This window comes from Mus pahari, chromosome 3 (genome assembly GCF_900095145.1).
Source record: "Mus pahari chromosome 3, PAHARI_EIJ_v1.1, whole genome shotgun sequence".
Classification (NCBI taxonomy): domain Eukaryota; kingdom Metazoa; phylum Chordata; class Mammalia; order Rodentia; family Muridae; genus Mus; species Mus pahari.
Window position 1 is genome coordinate 93,053,908 of NC_034592.1, and position 22,148 is coordinate 93,076,055.

General features: G+C 37.5%; 1 protein-coding gene across 1 annotated transcript in view; it reads right to left on the minus strand.

The window, feature by feature from the left end:
* Window positions 1–22,148, minus strand: part of Mettl15 (methyltransferase like 15) — a 175,145-nt gene that overhangs the window by 33,576 nt on the left and 119,421 nt on the right. The window lies entirely within an intron of this gene.

A 22,148-nucleotide genomic window follows, 5' to 3' on the forward strand; every position in this document is an offset into this window, starting at 1 on the left:
CTACTTAGTTATATAAAAGAAGCAAAATCCAGTTATATATGGAGCAATGAAGATGAAACTGGAGATCATTATACTAAGTGGATTAAGAATGCACAGGAAGGCTGGGCATGGTGGCGCATGCCTTTAATCCTAGCACTTGGGAGGCAGAGGCAGGCGAGTTTCTGAGTTCGACGCCAGCCTGGTCTACAGAGTGAGTTCCAGGACAGCCAGGGCTATACAGAGAAACCCTGTCTCAAAAGAATGAATAGGAAAACAAACACTACATAATTCACTCACATGTGAAATATTAACACACTGGTCTCAAATTTGAGAGTAATATGGTATCTTGCAGTGATGAGAAAAGAAGAAAATGTAAACATTTGATCAATGGATTCTAAATTAAAGAGAAGATAAGGATTTCCAATGTGCTATTGTGTCCTGATTTAAGCATTTCATAATGTATACATGTATTTCACACCACATCAATTTGCATGTACAGTTTTTATATACTGTTAAAAATGAACATAATTAAATGTAAAGAACTAAGATAAAAAGACGAGTTCAATATGTTCACGCCACTTAGTTTACTGCTGTGTATATTTATCCTGTTCTTAGGACAGGGTGTTATACAGCTACCTACTTGAGAAAGAAATGAGGACAAGACTAAATGACTTCTAAAAAAGTCCTGTTATAGCTTCCAGCAAGAATTTCACATTTTTCGTGAAGCATTCAGACAGAATCAACAGGCATGAAGACATTTGGATCACCATGTTCTTACTCCAGTTCTCCTTCCTATACAAAGTGAGCTGCTGCTCTTAGGTTTCTTCAAAAGCCTTAAATCAACTAAAATTCATTTTGGAAGGAAAATAAGAAAAGAAATCGGGCAACATTCTGAAGTTTCATTCTCCTCTCTGAAAGTGAACAGAATGAGCTTGTATTTTAGCAACATTAGGCAATTCACATCTAGGGTATTTACTTATTGCTTATACCATTTAAGGGGAAACTCACAGATCATTGATATGTTTTCCTCAGATTCTGAATGAAAGAGTAATTTTTAGATTACATGCCAAATATTTACTGAATTTCTATTGTTGCTACTAATTATGCTATTTGGACGATGTACCAAGAGACAGGAAGACTAGTAAGCTATATTTCTTGAGTTAAAAGCTTGAGTGAAAAACGATACAATTTACAGAGCAATATGGCTAAAGTTGATGATAGATAAATAAATGGCCTCTCTATGTTTGGAAATATGAATGCCAATAAAGGAGTATTAGAAACCAAAACCAATAAATTTCAGGATTGGAAGACAGTTCATTAGTCATTTATGTCAATATCTGATATTTGTATCTTTGCCAACTCCAATCTCATAAATGTGATCTAAGAAGGGAAGAATTCTTTAATCACCTCCGGATCCCCATCGCAGGGATATGGAGATAGCCAGCCACCCAGCACTCACCACTGAAGGAGATGGAAAGAGTCGATTAGTAACATCTCCCAACAACTTCTTGGACAAGCAAACAAAATGCCCTGTGAGAGCACATAGGAGTTCACGCAGGAGCAGAGTGAACAAGGATGTGGGAAGAATAGTGTATGGTGTCAGAAGGTGACTCTTCATTGCGACTAATGAGATTGCCTTGTATGAACAACTGCACAAAATCACAGAGAACTGAACCTGCTGATCCAGTGGAAGCGGAAACAGCCTGAGAGATCCCTTTGCAAAGAACAGGTGTTCAGCTAGGAAATCATACCTGCAAGAACACAGTAGGGAGCAAAATTTGTGGCTTGGACATTTAAAGAAATTGAGTGTTTACATATGCTAAAATAATCATCCTGTATTTATATGTAAGAAACAATAAACATACAGATATGAATATAATTCAATTCAATACAATTAATTCCAATCCTAAGTACTTTTTTCCTCTGGGGAATCCTGATGCTTTCATATATCAGGTACTATTCAATGTTTGATATAACTGAACTATAGAAAATTAATATGTATATTATCTACTGAACTCCATGTGAACAAGCTCTCATTTTTACAATATATGCTATTTACACCTGATGTCAAGGAATGTATAATATTGAAACTTAATCTTCAGTAAGCACTGGTTATCTAGTTCATATTTGAGTGTTTTTTTGTAAGAGTCACTATTACATTTGGGGCTGGTGAGGTTGCTCAAGAGTAAATGCATGGGTTATCTTGTATATCAAATCCCCCCAAACCATATAAAAGTTCAAATAAAATAAAAAGTAAAAGCAAAAAAAAACCCTATCATTAAATTTCAATTAAGCAGTCAATTCTGTAACTTTTCTCTTTAGTATGACCTTATGCAAATCAAGGTTAGAACCTACAGTGGATGCAGCCTTCCACACATGACCCTTTACCTACTCTAGGGAAATTTTTAGCCAAACTCTCCATTCCAATAAGACCTCTAAATTTCAAATTACTGATGTTTTAAAACTACCACGTGCTTGGTGATTTATATGACAGATTGTCTATTTAAACAGTATTAAGGTACTGCTATAAAGGTACTTTCAATGAGTGGCTTTTAACTAAAGAACATTAATGTGAAGAATGGAAGTGTGTCTAATCCAATCAGCTACCAGAACTTAAAATCAAAAAATCATTTTTCTGAGGGATGAAGTAATTATGCCTCAAGTTTGCAACATTATTTCCTATCCTAGTCTTACTAGCTGCTGCTATACGGATTTCCCACGTCAGACCTCATAACTATGTGAGCAAATTCCTTGAACTAAATCAACCTCTGCCTAGTATTCTCTCCTTCTCCACTCCAGCCCCTTTCTCTCTTTCCTTTCTCTCTCCCCTCCTTCTCTTTATAGCCAGGGGTGGGATGAGAGGGAGAGAGAGCTATATTTTGCAGGAAATGGAGAGATTGCTCAGTGGTTAAGAACAATTGTTCTTGCATAGGATCTGAGTTTGCTTCCCAGCACCCAGCCATTTGTAGCATCAGTCTCAGGTGGTCTTACACCCTCTTTGGTCTCCATGGGCACCTACACTCATGTACACTCTCAACTATACATAACCCCACACAAACACACATAAACATAATTTAAAATAAAGATAATGTCTAAAAATAAAATATTTAACAGTTTATATTTCTTACATAATTTTCTATATACCATACTAGTACATGTTTCTTGCATAATATATTATACATATTACATATATATGCATGTTTAGCATGTTTATGTATACCTTTCTCCTACTACTTCTGGTTTTGTTTTTTTTTTTTTGTTTTTTTTTGTTTTTTTTTTTTTTGTTTTTTGGTGAACTCTGGTGAACACATATCAGCCTAGAGGTACATCTCTGTTTAGTTCTTTGGCACAGATCATCCCATGGCCACCATAATTTGTTCATAGATCAACATGTATATACAATTCTGGTCAGTAAGATATAAGAGATAATTTTCTTGGAACTTAGGAAAGGGCTGCACTTTTTCATGTTTACATATGTACAAAACAACAACAACACAAAAGTTACAAGCAGATCAAATTAAGCCAAATATATCTAAACAATTATTTCTCTAGGTAGAAGGGAAAGTGCATGGGAGCAGAAAGCCTCCACTCATAGCTGGCTTAGGACAGGAGGGACTTAGTGAAGGTCTAGTAATTTTGTATATACATGTATGAATGTACACATATACAAATAACATCCCAAATACTGTGGCAATTTTGATGGAATATTTAACAATGTTATACTAGTAAGTAGAGATTTGAGTAAAATAAAGATAGTCTCAAGAAACTATAACTAAAACTGACATAAGAAATGTAAAATATACTCAAAATCACTTAGAATTTTAATCTCTAATTATAAAGTCTCCAGCAGAGAAAAAGACAGGTGGTTCTACCATGTATTATTCCAAATATTTAAATATTTAGCTATTTAAGTAACTCTAATATTATATAAACAAAATAGCACTGGTATTATAATACAATCTCCCAGAAATTAAGAGAGACAGTTATTTCAATTCAGATCACAAGGCAAGCATGCTGGATGGTTTTGGGGGCACATGAAATGGAAGGATCATGGTTTAGAGTAAGGGACTGGGGGGACATATAGATCCTGTTAGGGAAGGAAAGTAAAATGGATAGTTATAAATGGATGGGGAGCACTGGGACAGGAGGATCGATGGGGAGAGAGAGGAAAGAAATTAAGTGACTGAATATGGGAAAGACAGCTGAAATTAGGGGCCATTTGAAGAGTTCTATGGAAACCTAATAAGTAGAATCTTCCTGAAATATATAAATATATGAATGTAGTGAAGATAAAATTGCCAAATAATGGGTGCAGTTAGAGCCTCTACTTTCTATCTCTTGTCATAAAAAGAAGCTTCCAGTATGAGGATCTGGTTAAGCTAATTGAGTTGTTGGCCAGTGGAGTTCCATGGGAATCCTCAAACAATTCAGGCTATTGTCAAGACAATAGGTTGCTCTCCATAAACTGATGACAAGGATCAGTTGGTGAAGTCATCACCTGTACAATCTATTGAGTATGGAGGAGTCAAGAGCCTTCACAACCACATGCTTGCATTTTTGTTACAGGAAGGAACTCTACTCTAGCAAAGGAAAAACCAACTCAGTCTTAAAATCCTTTGATCCACAATGGTATTCTCTCTGCAAGATATGCTATGGCAGTGGTGGTACAAAACTTGTGGGAATAACCAAGCAGTATCTGATCTACTGAAGGCCTACTCCATCAGACGAACCCCTTATGCAACACTACTTGGGTGACACAGAACCAGAGATTGGATAGCTCAGGGACATACACAGCAGAGGACTGCTTGGTCTGACCTCAGTGAGAGAAGACTCATGTAAGGGACTGGGCAGGTCCGGTAGGGTAGGGGTCAGGGGTGGAGATGGGGACATCCTCTTGGAGATGGGGGAGGAGGAATGGGATAAGGAATAGTTGGAGGGGATAATGAATAGACTGTAAAAAAGATTAAAGAATAACAATGAAAATCGAAAACCTCAGCATTACATGCTTCCAACATACAATAGCAGTGATATCCCTATTCACAAATAAAGGGCTAGGAGTATGTTAAGGAAAGTGCAGACTCAAACTCAAAAGGAAATCATTAACCCCAGCTAGTCCATGTCTAGTACCTGGGATCTGTAATAGCACCATCTGGGAATGTTTTGGGGAATCAGTATGCCTCTAGTTCTGACACCTGCATCACACATAGAGTTCCTATTGAGCCAGCTCCATTCTGTGCTTATCACATGTTTACCAGCATCCAACGATTCTGGCACCTTCAACATTCTGATGTCTCCATTATAACAGGTACATGTAGTGGCTTTACAATGTTTATCCCAAGAGAATCTGACCCTGCCATACATCAGCTGACTTCATCAGATTTTGAGAACCTGTAGACCAAGACTTCATGACTGCATAATTCTTGCATTTCGGCATACCAGAAAAACAACCATGCAGCAGGGAGATGTTGACAAGTTCTGACACCTGTTCACTATGTAGTCTGTCTTCCTTCTGTCACAGCTGTCAGGACTTTTGCACATTTTGGCTGAGAAACCTGGTGGAAGGGGGAATCCATAGGTGGCTGTTTTAAAGGAGAGGACTTGTTCATCAATATTCTCTACTCGGGCTCTCTTCTTTCAAATCAATTTGTATTTATACAAGTTAGAGCCTTCAATACTCTTGGTCTTAGAATTGCATTTACAATCTATTATCTCAGGGAGGATCCTGAGGCTTCTCTTTAATCATGTGAATTTCTTTACCATTACCTCTGCTTTGTGGTCATCCATTTTAACTGCAAATTTAAAGTCACTCACAGTTCGTTTCTAGCGAAATACACCCATTTCATGTTTTTGCTCTTTGTCACTGTATATTCAACTAAGTTCATCAAGTAATAACCATGCCACAGGCTGGTTGTCCTCCTGTCTTGAACTTTCCTCCAGCAAACAACTTAGTCCATTATTTTTTATTACAGCTCCATTCAACTTTTCGGCATTCAGGGAGAAGACAGCAAGGAGTACCTTCTTGTGACTCAAAACAGCCTCTACTCTAGTTCCTAAAACTGAACGTATTCTCTGACTTCTTAAGAACACAATCACCCTGTTGGCCTTTCAGCCAGATTTTTTTTTTTTTTTGCCACTCCCACCAGAGTGCCACTCATTAAGACCTCCTGACAGACCTCTGGGGATATTCCAACCCAAAGGTTCAATTTTCCCCATATATCTCCTATAAGGCATTTCTAAAGGTTTACAGATGACATGCTCAGTAGCTCCCTCGTCTTCTATGGAAGCTTTCCACTTTATTTTTCCCACTATGGTAACAAGATACATGACAAAAGGAACTTAAAAAATAATTTATTTTTGGTGACAGTGTGTGAGTATGGTGTATAATTTTATGGAAGGCATCACAGCACAAGCAATTCTAGGTATAGGGGCCTGAGCACAAGCATACACACACAGCATGCATGCGTGTATGTGTGTATGTGATATACATGTATACATTTGTCTTCTACCTGTAGCAAGGAAGCAGAGAGACAAGTATGTTAGTGCTCTTTGGTCTTTCCTACACATTTCCCGTCTTTCTTCGGTCCACAGGATGGGGCCACACACACTCAGGGTGGGTCTTCTCTCCTCAATTAATTTTCTATGGAAAATTCTTCACAGATTCACTTAATGGTGTATCTACTCTGTAACTCTCATTCAAGTCAGGTTGACAATGAAGTCTAACTATATAGTGCTGCACCACTCCAATGGCTGATGATAATTTCTTAGAACCTCTGAAGCTTACTTATGACTCATTTTGCACTTAGTACACAATATTTCAGTGAGCTCCTTAAAATTTATATATGGATTCCACTGCTTCTGCTGCTAGTACATAAATCCCTTAAGGTCCTATCAACCATTTCATAAACCACAAATATATTTATGTAAAGAAACACACGAATATACATATTAGCACTTTAAGTATATGAATACACATATATTTTATATGTGTAGTTGTGCACATTCATGTGTGTACAGGTATACATACATATGCTGGTTTATGTACATATAGGATTATAGGATTGAGTTACAGGATTGAACTTTGGTTCAAGTACTATTACTATTTTAATAACTAAGCAATTTACGTGAGAGTTTATTTTGTCTTCTGTTCCAGTTGTCTAGATGTCCACAATTGAAGCGAGGGAAGGCTAAATGAGTTGGAAGCTGAGTGATCATATTTCAGCTACACATGACAAGCAGACAGAGGAACTGGAAATTGGTAAGTCACGCACTTTTCCTCCAGTAAGAAACTTCCTCCATCTGGGTTCCATGACCGAAGGGTTCTATAGCCTCTCCAAATCTCTCTACCAAGGAGGGACCATGTGTTCAAACACATGATCCTATGGACATTCTCATTCAAACAGCTATAGGCAGCCTTTAAAAAGTCAGGTAAGTACATAAAAGACATTAAGTGTTTAAATATGAAAGAAAGACTTATAACGGAAGTCTACCTTTCCAATGAAAAGATGACCAAAGAGCTCAAAATTATAGCTCATGGCATATGGGATTTGAATTTTTAAATCAATATGCATATTTTATTCTATTCTGTGTCTACATTCTTATTTTAAAAACCATTTAATTTATTACCAGGAATGGGGTACATCCCTGTAATAATAGAACTAGGGGATGTGAGGCTGGAAATAAGATTGTCATTAATTCAAGATGAGCATAAGTTATGTAGTGAATCTGAGTGCAGGCCAGGCTACACTTTGAGACGACTGACTCATTCTCTCTCTTTCCTACCCTCCTCCCCCAAACAAAAAAATGAAGTGATTATTTGTTACCAAATCAGGTACTCCAAAAAGAGATACCACATCTTTCCTGAAGTTTTAATACCATGGCAATGTTTCTCTAAACTGCTGGTAGCACCACAGTCATACATCCTGAGAAAAAGAAAGCATACGAATCATTCCTTGTGTTGGTGGTTCTCATTAGCTCCAAAACTAAGTGTGGGTACTGCAAAATATATAAAAAGATTATCACAAATACTTAATGGCTTTGATCTAATGAAATGAAAATGCAGGTCTTCTGACCTCTTGAATAAAGTTTTTTAAAACTTAAAATAGGCAATTTGAGTTCTACTAGGATTCTTATTTATTTTTAAAGTTCAGTGGGAGTAAGACAAATTCATTCCTTTGAAAATGCAAATTAAATTATCTAGATGTGTTTCTGAAAAAAAATGTTTTAGCCATACTGTTTTTCAGTGACATCTCTAAGAAGGAGGTTCCCATAAATTATAGTTGCTGAATTTTAGTCCCATGACTATTATACATCTTTCCTTATTTTAACAGAATATGTAAATAGATATGAAAATCAAATAATCTCTCAAACCACCTATGAATTTATATCAGAATTAAATTATTATGCAAAGGATGGTTCCAGTTATTAGAGCATGCAAATACAGTTTTCAGAATGTGACATTTTGGTAGTGGTGGTGGTTGGAGGCCATTAAGCTTATGTTAACCATTACTGTACAGCCTATAAACCAATTCCTATATTACTAACATTCAATGTTGTGGGAGTAAAAATGAGAATGGCCTCCAGAGGCTTCTATGTTTGAATACTTGGTTCTTAGTTGAAAGAACTATTTGGGAAAGACTATGAGATGTGGCCATGGTGCAGGAGGAGTGCTGCCGGGGTGGGCTTTGAGATTTCCAATGATTTGTGATATTCTTGTATCTCCCTTTACTTCATATTTTTAGGTAAATGTGAGCTCTTGGCTGTTCTTGCTGCCATAGCTAAGCATTTTCTTAGCCAACATGGTATCTAGCACTCTGATATTTTATGCCCAAATAAAACACTTTCTTCTATTAAGTTGCCTTGATAATGGTATTTTATTGCATCAGTAGAAAAGTCACTAAGAACAGAGTTAAATGGAATAACGAGCTTGTTTTTATTATATAAGGACTACCAACTATTAGTAAAGCAGATATTTTCTCTACCAATAAAGAAGTGGTATTTGACATATAAAAATAATTATTCAGAGGTCTGAAGGCTGTGAGTCTTTATTTATAAAAGTAGAACAAGTGACTAGTTATAAAGGTTTAGTCAATTGTATAAATTTCTTTTAATTCAAGTTCTATATTACATTGTAAATAGCCTAGTAAGAATACTGAAAATATAAAAAGAGTTGCATTACTGGGTTTGGCAGTGCTACAAGCACCGAATTCCAAAACAGCAAAAACCAAACCAAACCAAAACAAAACAAAGCAAAACAAACCCACAAACAAACAAACAAAAAACTGGATGTAATAGGACATCCTTTGGAGGCAGAGAGAGTCAGATCTCTGTGAGTTTGAGGCTAGCCTGGTCTACAGAGTTAGACAAGGACAGCCAGAGCTACATAGTGAGACACTGTTTTACCCCCACTCCAAAAAAGGAAAACTAAAAGTAAAATATGACATTTGCCTTCATGGCTTGGGTTACGTCACTTAGAATGATTATTATCAGAGCCATCTATTTATCTACAAATTTCCTAATTTACTTTTCTTAACTGCTGAATAATAGCACATTGTGTAAATGTACCACATTTTAATTATCTGTTTATCCACTGACAGGCATTATGTTGTTTCCATCTGGCTACTGTGAATAGAGTATCAATGAATATGGATGACTAGGTATCTCCATAGCAGGATATAGAGGCCTTTGGGTATTGCCCAAGAGTGGCACAGCTGGATCACATGTTAGATCTGTATTTAGATTTGTACATATATTTTTGAGCCTATAGGTGTTTCATTTAGAATACACATAGGGGTCAGGAAATTCCTAAGGGACCTTGGGAAGATCTTTCAATGGAGGGTATCCAGAACATACTGGTGTAAATGTTTAAAAAGGAACAACGGAACAGGAAGGATTAAATTGAGATGTGGGTAAAAGGCAGGGTAGAGGATGGAATATGGAAGTAATTAATATTACAGACTATTTGGAAATGTCATATGAAAATATCTATTCTAGAAGCACACACACACACACACACACACACACACACACACACACAGTGTTAAAATTGAACTATAGCAGGGCAACAATACCCCTACTAGACAACAAACTACCTAATCAAAAGCCCAAATTCCAAAATGAGTAACTTGTTTTGAAGTCATTGGCCAATGAAGTCCCAGAGACTCCCATTTATTACAGGATATTGCTGATGCTTGCCCCCAACTTCATGAGAAAAACCCTATTGATAAAGGCACCACATACTTGAACAGAGAAACCAAACTGCAACTGATGTGGAAGCTAAACCTCTAGTACATAACCTTCACAGTGCTGAAAGGTGGTGTACACAGCACTGGAGGAGAAACTGCAATGATCAGTTGCATCGAGCTATGCACCCTACACATTACAGCCATGACTTGCCTGGCAAGACAGGTCCACTGATGCAAGGATGACACAAATGTCATCAGAGTAACCAACTATTTTCTGATTGTATTTAATAAGTCTTTTCCACATGATCGAAAAACCAACCTGGCACCATTACTGCCCTGGAAATCTATGGTTATACCAGCCATAGGCCATAAGAGAAAACATATACACAATATTTTGCAAAATCAACATAGTATTAACCTGACTTTAATGACTTATTGTTGTGCCTATACATCAATGCACCTATATATCTTCATCAGAGAAGCTTCTACTTTTAAGAGATGGTTATTAACACAGAAATCAAGGCACAAAAAATTAGAGACTGTAGATTGCTTAGGCCTAAATGGGACATATGAACTCTCAGTCCTCCTCTGCTTCCGTGCTTGAGGATATTGTGGAAGAGAGAAACGGAAAGCATGTACGAGCCAGGAAACTGTCTTTCAGACACAAGGCAGATGCACATACAAACTCATGGAAGACGTGCACAGGACCTATGCAGACCAAATCCCAGCCATCATGGAGACAGGAGCTGGGCACAGAAACTCACCCCTCATTATAGCGCTATTGGCAATTGCTGGGAGAGGGAAATTCATTCTGACCACCCTTCAGTGGAAAGCCACACATCAAAAGATATTTGGGGAGCAAAAATTGGTCATAATGGTTAAAAAGGTACAATGTCTGGTAAATGGAGAAAGTAGGATGGATTGGGAAAAGCAGAAGGGCATGAATATGACTAAAACAAATTGCAGGAAAGTTTTAAAGAATAAATAAAAAGAAAAAAAAAGAAACCACAAAAGACTAGGATTTATCAAAGACCAACGTTACTTTCAGGAAATCTAATAGGAATGTTCCATATGATCCTAAACATAGATTTAATAGTTCAAAAATAAAAGACCTAACCACCTATACTTGTAGATTTATATTTTCAGTCTTCTATATCTGTATAAATGGTTTTCAGATGCTTAATAAAATCAGCAAATCAGCTGCAGACTTTATGAGCACTTCCACAGCATATCTCAACTAATGCTAGCTGCGAAGGTAACAAAAGTAAGACTCAGTGAAAAGCTCACAGTGAGTAACACTACTCAAGCCTCTGATTCATAGATATTCTTACTGTGAAAACCACATTGTAATTTTATCAGATTCTATAAATATTTTAAAATTACATACATTTTAAAAACAACTTAGAATTTTATATTTTATATAAACATTTTATCCTCCCATTACTATTATAGTAACTGAAACTAAAAAAAAAACAAAAACAAAAATAATTTTGTTTGAAGAAGAGAAACTAGCAGATCCAAAGGAAAGACAATGAGTCTGCAATGGATATTTGATAAGTGAATACAATCCTGTTCAAGATTACACAGGTAGAAGAAATAAGACTAAGAATTAAACTCAGGTAAAATTAATTGAGTAATACATCCTTTTTTTTTTCTTTTTCTTTTTGTTTTGGAAAGGAGGAAGAGCATGATAGGGCCAAATCTGTTCAGTGCTCTACTTCTAGTATCTACTCGGGGAACAGAGCAAGAGTAAAGGAATTACAGAGGTCTAGCATCTGTGCTGTTCATGAGGATGGTTAGGTCACCGGCAGAGATTATGATCCAGAAATCATCTCCTGACCACAAGCCTTACTGTATACTCAAGAGCAGGAATAATCAAAACTGGCAGGATTGCTTACTGGGTAAAGCAGTTGCCATCACACCTATAAGCTGAGTTTGATCCTGGGTCTCACATGGTAGATGGAGAGAGATGGCACTGCCCATCGGTCACATGCAAATAAATATAACAAAAAAAAAAAGAATAGAAATAATTCAAATATTAATCTGGAATTAAATGTACTAGTTTAGTGTCACATTGGCTTTAATAACTTCCCTAAAGAGATCACATCTGTGACCTTTCAAGGAACATAACAAAACATGAGACTTGGATTATAAAATTATTAAGTTAAGCCATTCAATTATTCCTGTAATTTATTTCAATAACTTTGGTTATTTCTTTCTCGCTCAAATGAGCTTGACAAAATATTTAAATGGTATTTTCAGGATTTGAGATCTCTAAGTTAGGTGTCACAATATCCAGAAATTCTATGGAATTTTGGAAAATTATTTCTGTACATGAGACAATAATTTCTAAAGAAAATCTAAAATCTAAAATCCTTAGTTCATTCAGGAGGAGGTAAATCACACCTGGCACTAGAAGACTAGCCAAATACCCAAGGCTACTTAGGTCATGGGTTCTCAGAAGAGAACGTTCCACAGCCACTTTACTAGACCAGTACAAGTTCTTACTACATTCTAGAACTTATCTTTCCATCAACAAGTGAGTATAGCTCTCACCCTTCATCAGTTGAGCTTCTCTTTATAACAAATGGAAACCATTACAGAAAACCACAACTGTACATAATGCAGAGATCAATGGATCATGAAGACCCTAGCCCCAATGGAGGCTGAAACTAGATCACAGATTGCAAGCCAACTTTGGCCTGATATGAAGTTCAGGCTAGCCTGTACCAAGGGAGACCTTGTCTCACAAATAGGAAGAAAATGTAATGTTTTTAAATCCTGATATCACACTGGAAATTGAGAGAAATAGTTTAATACTCTTGAATTCAAGCATTTATTTAGATAATTCCATGAAGTTATTTTGCAGTTAAGGTCTGCCAAGGCTATAACATAGGGTTTTAATAGCAAGCGATCCCTTTCCTTGATGAAAGACTAAAATATTTTCTTCTACTTAGCTCCAAATGGTGGTCCACTGAAATGATCTGGCATAGATCACTGGGTAAGGTGGCATTAGGATAGCCAGGCAGTCAATCTCCACGCATTGATGCATTATGCCTATCCCTGCACTTAAGCAGTGTCAAAGGCATGTAGATGGAGCAAGGAAGGGGGCAAACCTGATTTTATATCTGAATTAATATTATCACACTCACAGACTTACAAAGAATCTATTTCTAGTGATAAAAAAATTATAAGGGATACTTTAAAACTAATGGTAGAGAAATAATACTAACAAACATCGCAGCACTGTTGGTCTGATCAGCATCTATATCCAAAAAAATCCAATAATATTATCACCCAAGTCTCTTTTTTAAAATATTAATAAGGCTTGAAATAATGCAATTGTAATTATAATAAAAATTTAATACATGACTATTTAGAAAGAACTTTTCAATATGTATAATTTCAATATATAGATATATACTTAAGAATATGTTATACATATGCATATATATAAAATATAATTTTGTAGTATATATAAATTCCTTGGTTCTCAGAAGGAGAAAAACCTAATTGGTCAAAATCAGTCATAAAATTTTAACCATGCTCCTGCAAAAAACAGCAGTGCCAAAGAGTAATGCATTGCTAATGGTTTCCAGTAGAATAAATAGCTCCTCTGACGTCAAAACTTTGTTACACTCCAATAACTGGCTCACTTGAAATTTCAGTACAGCAAGTTACATGTCAGTTTTAAATAAAGTTATAAAAATAGAAAGGCTGGTGAACCATATTGTCGCTATGCAACCTGATACAATAAGATTTATGTCCAATAAAACATTAACAAAGGTGATAGATTATACCAAAATAGATTCTGGTGATTTAAGATGCCCAGATTCTCAAATTTTAAATAATAAAATACTGTATTTTACTCTGTTTTTTGTTGTTGTTGTTGTTGTTGTTGTTTTTCGAGACAGGGTTTCTCTGTGTAGCCCTGGCTGTCCTGGAACTCACTCTGTAGACGAGGCTGGCCTAGAACTCAGAAATCCGCCTGCCTTTGCCTCCCGAGTGCTGGGATTAAAGGCGTACACCACCACGCCCAGCCTTGTTTTTTTTTCTGAACTGATAGGCGAGCTATCCAATGCTGATATTATATTGATAGAAATATTCACACACACCAAATATGAAGCAATTATTAATATCCTGTGATAATAGTAATAATATTCTAACTTGGTACATGAAATGATGGGAAATCTCTACATAATTAAAAAGATAGGCTGCTATATAAGTGTTTTTCAATATGGCTATTGCTGAAATATATAGAACAATTTATGATTAAAATAGTCATGGTACTTAGAACTAGACTTTAAACTATTGGTTAAAAAGCCTTGAAAGATCTGTTCCAGTCACAAGTTATAATCCATACTGAAAAAAATCAGGATCTATAATCTGTTTCATGATAAAGGGGATGCAATGACATCTTCAGATTCAGCTACCTACTAACTAAACAATGCACAATCAGGACAAGAATCTCTCCATGCCAGTTCATGGTGTGAACTGGATAGAATATACCTTAATAAAGGAGAGAGGAGAAAATTAAAAAAATTCTCAGCAATAATACTTATTTGAATAATGTCAAAAGATGATAAAATCATCAATAAACCAATTTCTACATGAAAATAAATCACAGTATTATACAATATTTTTTAACATTTCTATACAAATATTTACAAAGAAAAAATTATTCTTATATATGTATATATGTGTGTTTGTGTGTGTATGTGTGTTTTACCATAAAATAACACATAAATCTAAGCATACAGAGACGCTGCTCTGTTTCATAGTGACTTCACACTTTTGTTTCAAGGAAGATGAGGGCTGGAGTATCACCTCACAGAGGATACTCTCCAGATAGTATACTCAGCCTTCTTAGACTATCTGTATGACTCCTAGCTCTTTGATGAACATTCATAGACTCAAATTAAATGAAATATATGCATAAAGTCTCCAAGACACTGCTCACTGAATACAGCTCTCCACATGCTAGGGAAGGCTACCAAGAGTTATCATGAAGTAAAGACTGTGGAGTTGGAGTGCTAACAAGAATGAGCTTAGGTGTGCATTATAGCTTAGTAAATTATGTAGTTCAATGGATGAGATATAATGTCAGAAATGCAAGGTAATGCTACACAGAGTAGACTAAGATCAAAGGTATCATTCTGAGAAGGTGTTGGATATGACAGCACTTGCCCAGAGTCTTGGCTACTCAGAGGAAGCTTCCTCCAAACCAGGGGTTTTAGTATTATAAATTAAAACCACAAACATAAATCATAAACAGGTGAGGAAAGAATATTCCAGCCAGAAAAAGTATCTAATACATAGATTAGTTTAGGGTATGTCCAGATTTTCTTTCTGTCTATCTATCTGTCTGTCTGCCTGCCTACCTGCCTGCCTGCCTGCCTGCCTGCCTGCCTACCTGCCTACCTACCTATGAATATATCTATATTGTAGCTGAGTTTTTTGTTAACATAGGTTTCTTTATGGCACCTGTACCCACCTGTGCTGCTGTATTTTACTCTTATTCCTTCCTGTTTACCCGTGGCTGCCTCCATCTGCCTTACCATCCTTGTTGGTCCCCTTTTTTCCTCTTTATCCTTCTCTTAGCTTTAATGTCACATGTATTTAACTACTCTTGTTCCCTATTCTGCATCCATTGACTTCTGTTCCTCTCATCTCATTGTTCCCTTCCTTCTTTCACGTCAGGAATAACAAAGAAGCCACAGCAAAGTGATCAAGAGGCAGAGGAAAAAATGAAGAAGTTAGGTATGGTTGGGCCTTGGAAGCCACAGTAAACATTTTATTTTCTATAAGAGTGTAATCATCACAGTTTCTAGAAAGCAAATGGTATTACATAACATAGCCTAGAAGGATCATTTATGAGCTGTCATGTTCCAAATCTATTAGGAGACAGGAAGACTAGGTAGAAAGAACTCCAGGAGAACAATGGTAGCTGTTCAAGCAAGATGAATTACCAACTGCTCCTCTCCGACACAGGGAATAAAAGAATCAGAATAACCAGGCATAGACTGTTCCAAATATACAAGGATTGGATGAGTTTTAGCGGTAACAAAGATGGTGACAGGAAAACAAGGGGCTATGCAGGGAAAACGACTGGATACCACATAACCAGCTGTAGCATTCTGTATGGGGAGGAAGGAGAGAAACCTCTTTCAAAAGCCCAGGTGCCCTGGCAAAGAGTCAAAGAGCCCTGCTCACAAGATTAGCCAACAGTTTTCCCAAGCATTGGATAGAGCTGAGGGGCTGGCAACAGCATTGGAGAAGGTCCCTCTATTATTCTCAAAGTCACTGGAAGGCTGTGGACTGATGTTTGAACCTAATTTACTCTAGATGCCATGTGAGGCAGTTGTGGAGAACAGGTAACCTGGAAGCCAACAACATGCTAACTTTAGGTAGCAAGAGAAGCAGAAGAGAATATGCTTAGTAGACCTCCCTGAGTGGCATGGAGCAGACCTGCCCATTCAAAGACAAATGCTGATAATCATAGCCCCATGCCTGAGGTCAGAGGGTAGCTGGGCTTGCAAAGACACTAATCTGTCATATGGTTTATTGCCAGCAGCATTAACTCTGAATTCTGTTCCATCAAACTCCTCATTCTCCCAGCATATGATGCTGAGTGACACAAAGCGCAGAGAGAGTAGAACTCCACCACAGACCTCAGTGATCTGACTGCTGACAAACTTTGGCTGAATGGTAGTCTCTCCAGAGGAGACAATCTGAGTGCTCTCTGATGCAGGAGAGAATCTGAATGGCTAAAATGTGCTAAAGAGAGTGGTAGCCAGCAAAGGCTCCTAATGTGCTAAGAATGCTCAACCCTTTGCTATTGGGACACTGTGTTGTCATCTACGAAGCTCATGTAGCCCAACAGGACAATTCACTGGCAAAACAAAGAAAGAAACAAAGATATTAAAAATGAAACCTGAACTCACATGGTTCTAAGTTTAAAATTTTGTTTTGGACAGAATTCATAGATACATAAACCATATATACCTCATGTGCTATAGGCTGTATCTAGAATAAAGGCAGCCCTGTCAGATCTTGGCCCTTGACACATCTAGCAACAACACTAGTTCAAACCTTAGGAAATTCACACCAAGTATAGCTTCGGCTGAATAACCTGCCCACTTTATTTCCATTTTTTCTCTTTTAGTAATTCTGTTTGAATTTTTTCAAATTTAAATTTGAGTCTAGCAAAACAAATATTACTTAAAAGATTTTCATATGTGATTTAAAATTATATTACAGAGTCATAGAAATGAAAAATAGACATATAGATCAATGGAACAGAACAGAACAACCAAACATGAGTACATATAATTATAATCATCTGATATTTGATAAAGATGCCAAAAATATACACTGGAGAAAAGACAGTATCTATAAGAAATGCTGCCATGAAAACGGGATGTCTATCTGTAAAAGAATGAAGTTAGGCATGTATCTATCACATAAATCAACTTCAACAGGATCAGAGTGTCAATCTGAAACTGCTCCATAAAGCGCAGGTAGTACCCTAGAAGACATAGGTGCAAGGAAGAACTTTCTGGATAGGATTTCATTTGTTCAAGAATTAGTCAAATAGGACTTAATGAATAAAAAGCTTTTCTACAACAAAGGAGACGAACAAGTGAAATGGAGTAAGCCCAAAATGTAGAAGAAAAATATTTTCTAACTATATATCTGACAGAGGATTAATATCCAGACTATATATAGAACTATACTCCTCCATTGCTGGTGGGAGTGCAAATTTTTACAGCCACTTTGGAAATCAACGTGGTGGTTTCTCAGAAAATTGGGAATAGTTTTACTCCAAGACCCAGCTATAGACTCTTAGGGAAACACCCAGAAGATGCCCCAGTATAACACAAGGTCACTTTCTCAATTATGTTCATAGCAGCTTTATTTGTAAAAGCCAGAAACTGAAAACAATCTAGATGTCCCTCACCTGAAGAATGGATAAAGAAAATGTGGTATATTTATACCATAAAACACTATTTAGCTACTAAAAACAAAGACATCATGAAATGTGCAGGAAAATGGATAGAACTAGAAAGTATCATTCTAAGTGAGCTAACCCAGCGCTAGACAGATATGCATGATTTGTTCTCACTTCTAAGTGGACATTAGATATAAAGTACAGAAAAACCATGGTACAGTGCACAGACCTAAAGAAACTCAGAAATAAGGAAGTCCCTAGGGAGGATGCATGAATATCACTCAAAAGGGGAAGTAAAATAGAATTCAGATGTGGATGAAGGGAAAGAACTGGGTGGGAAAGGGTGTGGGGAGAACAGGGATGGGGATCAGGTGTGGGGAGAGAGGGTAGGAGACAGCAGGGAAAGTGTGGACATTCCTGGGAGCATCTCTGAGACTAGCTGGAGACCTGGAACAGGGGAGACTTTCAGGAGTTTATGAGAGTGACCCTAGCTAAGACTTCTAGCTGCTTGAGATATAGAGACTAAAGTGGATACCTTCAGTAGCTAGACAAGATTTCCAGTGGAGGGAGGCAGACATCAACTGACCCACAAAACCTTCAGCCCAAAATTTGTCCTGTCTACAAGATGTGCAGGGATAAAGATGGAACAGAGCTTAAGGGAACAGCCAACCAACACCTGTCTCAACTTGAGACACATCCCATGAGAGAGAGCCAAGTCCTGACACTATTAATAACACTCGCCTATACTTGCAGACAGAAGTCTAGCATAACTGTTTCCTGAGAGGTTTCACTCAGCAGCTGATGTAAAAAGATGCAGAGACCCATAGCCAAACATCATGTGGAACTTGGGGAGTCTTGTGGAAGATTGGGGGATAGGATTGAGGTAGCTGTAGTATGAAAGCACGCTACAAGAAGACCTACAGTCAACTAATTTGGGCCCACAGGGGCTCACAGAGACTGAACTACCAACCAAGGAGCACAGAGGGGCTGGACCTAGGCTCCTTAAACATTTGTAGCAGGTACACTGCTTGATCTTATGTGGAGCCCCTAACAATTTGAACAGGAACTGTCTCTGACTCTGTTGCCTGCCACTGTATACTCTTCCCCTACCTGGACTGCTTTGTTAGGCCTCAGTGAGAGAGGATGTGCCTAGTCCTGCTGAAACTTAATATGCCAGGGTGAGGTGGTACCCATGGTGGGCTTCCCCATCTCTTAAGAGGAAGGGAGAGAATAATAGGGAGCAGAGCATATAAGGGTGGGACTTGGAGGACAGTAAGGCGGTAGACTTGTGATCTGGATGTAAAGTAAATGAATAAATAAATGAATAAATGAAAAAATCCTTAAAATATAAAGAGATGAGAAAACAATTTAAAAACTGGTTATGAATCTGAACAAAGAGTTCTCAAAAGAAGAAATAAAAATAGCTCAGAAGAGACTGCCCTCTGGCCTCCTGAGTTCCAGAGGGCTGGATGGTGTGTTAGAGTTCTTGGTGAGAGAGAGAACACAGAAAAAGGGGGGTAGTAGTGAGCTGCAAGGCCTTCCTGTGATGGAGTACATTACCTGCTCTCCTTGGGTTCCAGAGGCTCTCCAGGAAGCCTTGGAAGCTGTATTTCAACAGTGCAGAGAGAACTTCACAACTATTTAACAAGAAAGGTTGGAAAACATTAGGAAATAGAAGTTTGTAAAGCCTATTTCTCCCAGGTACTAGATGGCAAAAATTGTCTGCTGCCACAAAGGAACCAAACAATAGAGAAGGGTCTATACCGCCAATGGGGACTCGTGAAATCATGACACTGGAAGCTTTGTATGGCACTGTTAGCACACCTGTCATTCTCTTGCAACTTTCAATGCGGATGACTATTCTCTAGGGAGAGGAAGAAAGCTCTGTACTTCATTACCTGTGTGGTCAAGCTGGAGCTGAATAATAAGAGGTGATTAATAAAAGATCAGCACCATTGAGGTGCAAATTCTGTTTTATCTGGACAATAGGAGAGTATTTCTCATGCCACAGAAACTGATCAAATAGAGAATGTATAAACTGGAAGATGAAGTTGGCAAAGTGTAAGTATCATCCACGTATGGCTGGCTTTGGAGGCACAGAAGATGCAATTGGAGTGGTCATGAAGACAAACTGAAGTCTAGCACTGGATGTCTGGAATGAAGTTCCTGTGGAGGCCAAAAAATGCCACTGGTAAAGGGGCAGCTTCAGTTACAATAGAGACCCTAAAATATTGGAGATGTCAAGATCATAAGGTACATATTAAGGGCTTGTAGTAAAGATGTGGAGTAGAGCTGTCCTAAACATAAGCATAAAGTTGTGTGTTCTCTGGAAGGCAAAACTGGATACCATACTTAAACAACATTGTTTTATACAATAAAATATAATTTTGGTTCCTTATTTTTTAGTATTATAAAATAATTATTTTTTATCATAAAAATCTTTCATAAAAATGGCAAAGAAGTATCCTAAAAAATGGTAAAAAAAACATTAGCCATTAATGAGATACAATTTAAAACCATTTTGAGAGCTCACCTAACCCCGCCCAGTAAGAATCATTAAAATTAACTGATGACCAATAATGGTGAGGATGTGGTAAATGGATATGCATTCACTGCTGGTGGGACTGTTAACTGGTGTAATGATTATGGAAATCAGCGTGGAGAATCCTCAAAGAGCAGAGGGCAAATCTAGTACTACCAAATGTCCTTGGTTTGTCCCCTAAGGGTTCAACATTCAACTCCAGTGATACTGGCTTGCTCATTGCCGTTCTACTCACAATACATGGGAGATGGAAGCAAACTAGATGTCCATCAGTAATGAATGGATAATGAAAATGAGTTATGGATACGCAGTGGAATTCTATTATGCTCTGAAGAAAAAAAAAAACCCTTGAACTCTGCAGGCAAATGGTTACAAACAGAAAATATTATGTACTCAATGAGTCATCCCAAGATACAGAAAGTCAGATACAAAATGTTTTCTCTTATATGTAAATCATATATCCCAATCTTTAGGTAGGAGTGTACAATCTAGAGTAACCATAAAAGTGAGGGAGGTAGAAAGGAACCATTGGAAAGAGGGTGAGAGAGCATTCTAGCAAGGAGGAAAACTGATAAAGGCACTATGAATGGGGAAGGGAAGAAATTGGAGGAACTTACTAGGTGGGATATAGGTAAAGAACAAGGAAGGAAAGTGAGTGGAATAAATAATACAAAGCATGTTTGGAAAAGCCAGAGACCACTACTTATAAACTTACTTAAAAACATATACAGTACATACACATACACACACCCATATGCACCCATGAGGGTAGAGTGGGGTAAGAGGGGAAGAAGGAGTTCTAATGTAATTACACACACTGCAGAGATAAGATACTCCTAGGAGCCATGGTTAAAAATAATAAATCCCAGAAGCAGGTAAGAAGATAGGAACCACGCTTTGTCTTGTTGGTTGGGCAGGAGAGGTTTCCATGATACTCCAACAAAATACAGACAGACTATTGATAATTTTCTTAGTTGCCTGCCAGAACATGTAGTAGGATCCTATTGCCAAACATAATGTATTCTTCAGTCACAAGATGGGAAAAAAACAAGCCAGAACTCACTTGGTGGCATCCTTCGTAAGGACTAGTTTTCATAGTGTCAGAAGATGTTATGCAAGATGGAAAAGTTATCAATAGTTCTACCCAGATATAAAGCCTGAGAGCTAGTCATTACAGGACTGACAGGCTACCTATCAATGGTGGGATGATGGCACTTCTATCTTGGGAGGAACCAACAGTTGGTGCCAATGGACTTAATGCCTGCTCAGTTAGAGGGTGTGCAAGCCTGGTATGAACCCAGAATCCATGTCTTGGGAGGTCCTAGGACCTATAGAAGAGCTCACTGGTTCCATATTACTATGTAGTATAGTTTCCGGTTACATTCTGAATTCTCGGCCTTATACCCAAGAATAAGTGTAGATTTCACATCTCAAAGAAGCTTCTGGTCCATTAGATGGAGAGAGAGAGAGAGAGAGAGAGAGAGAGAGAGAGAGA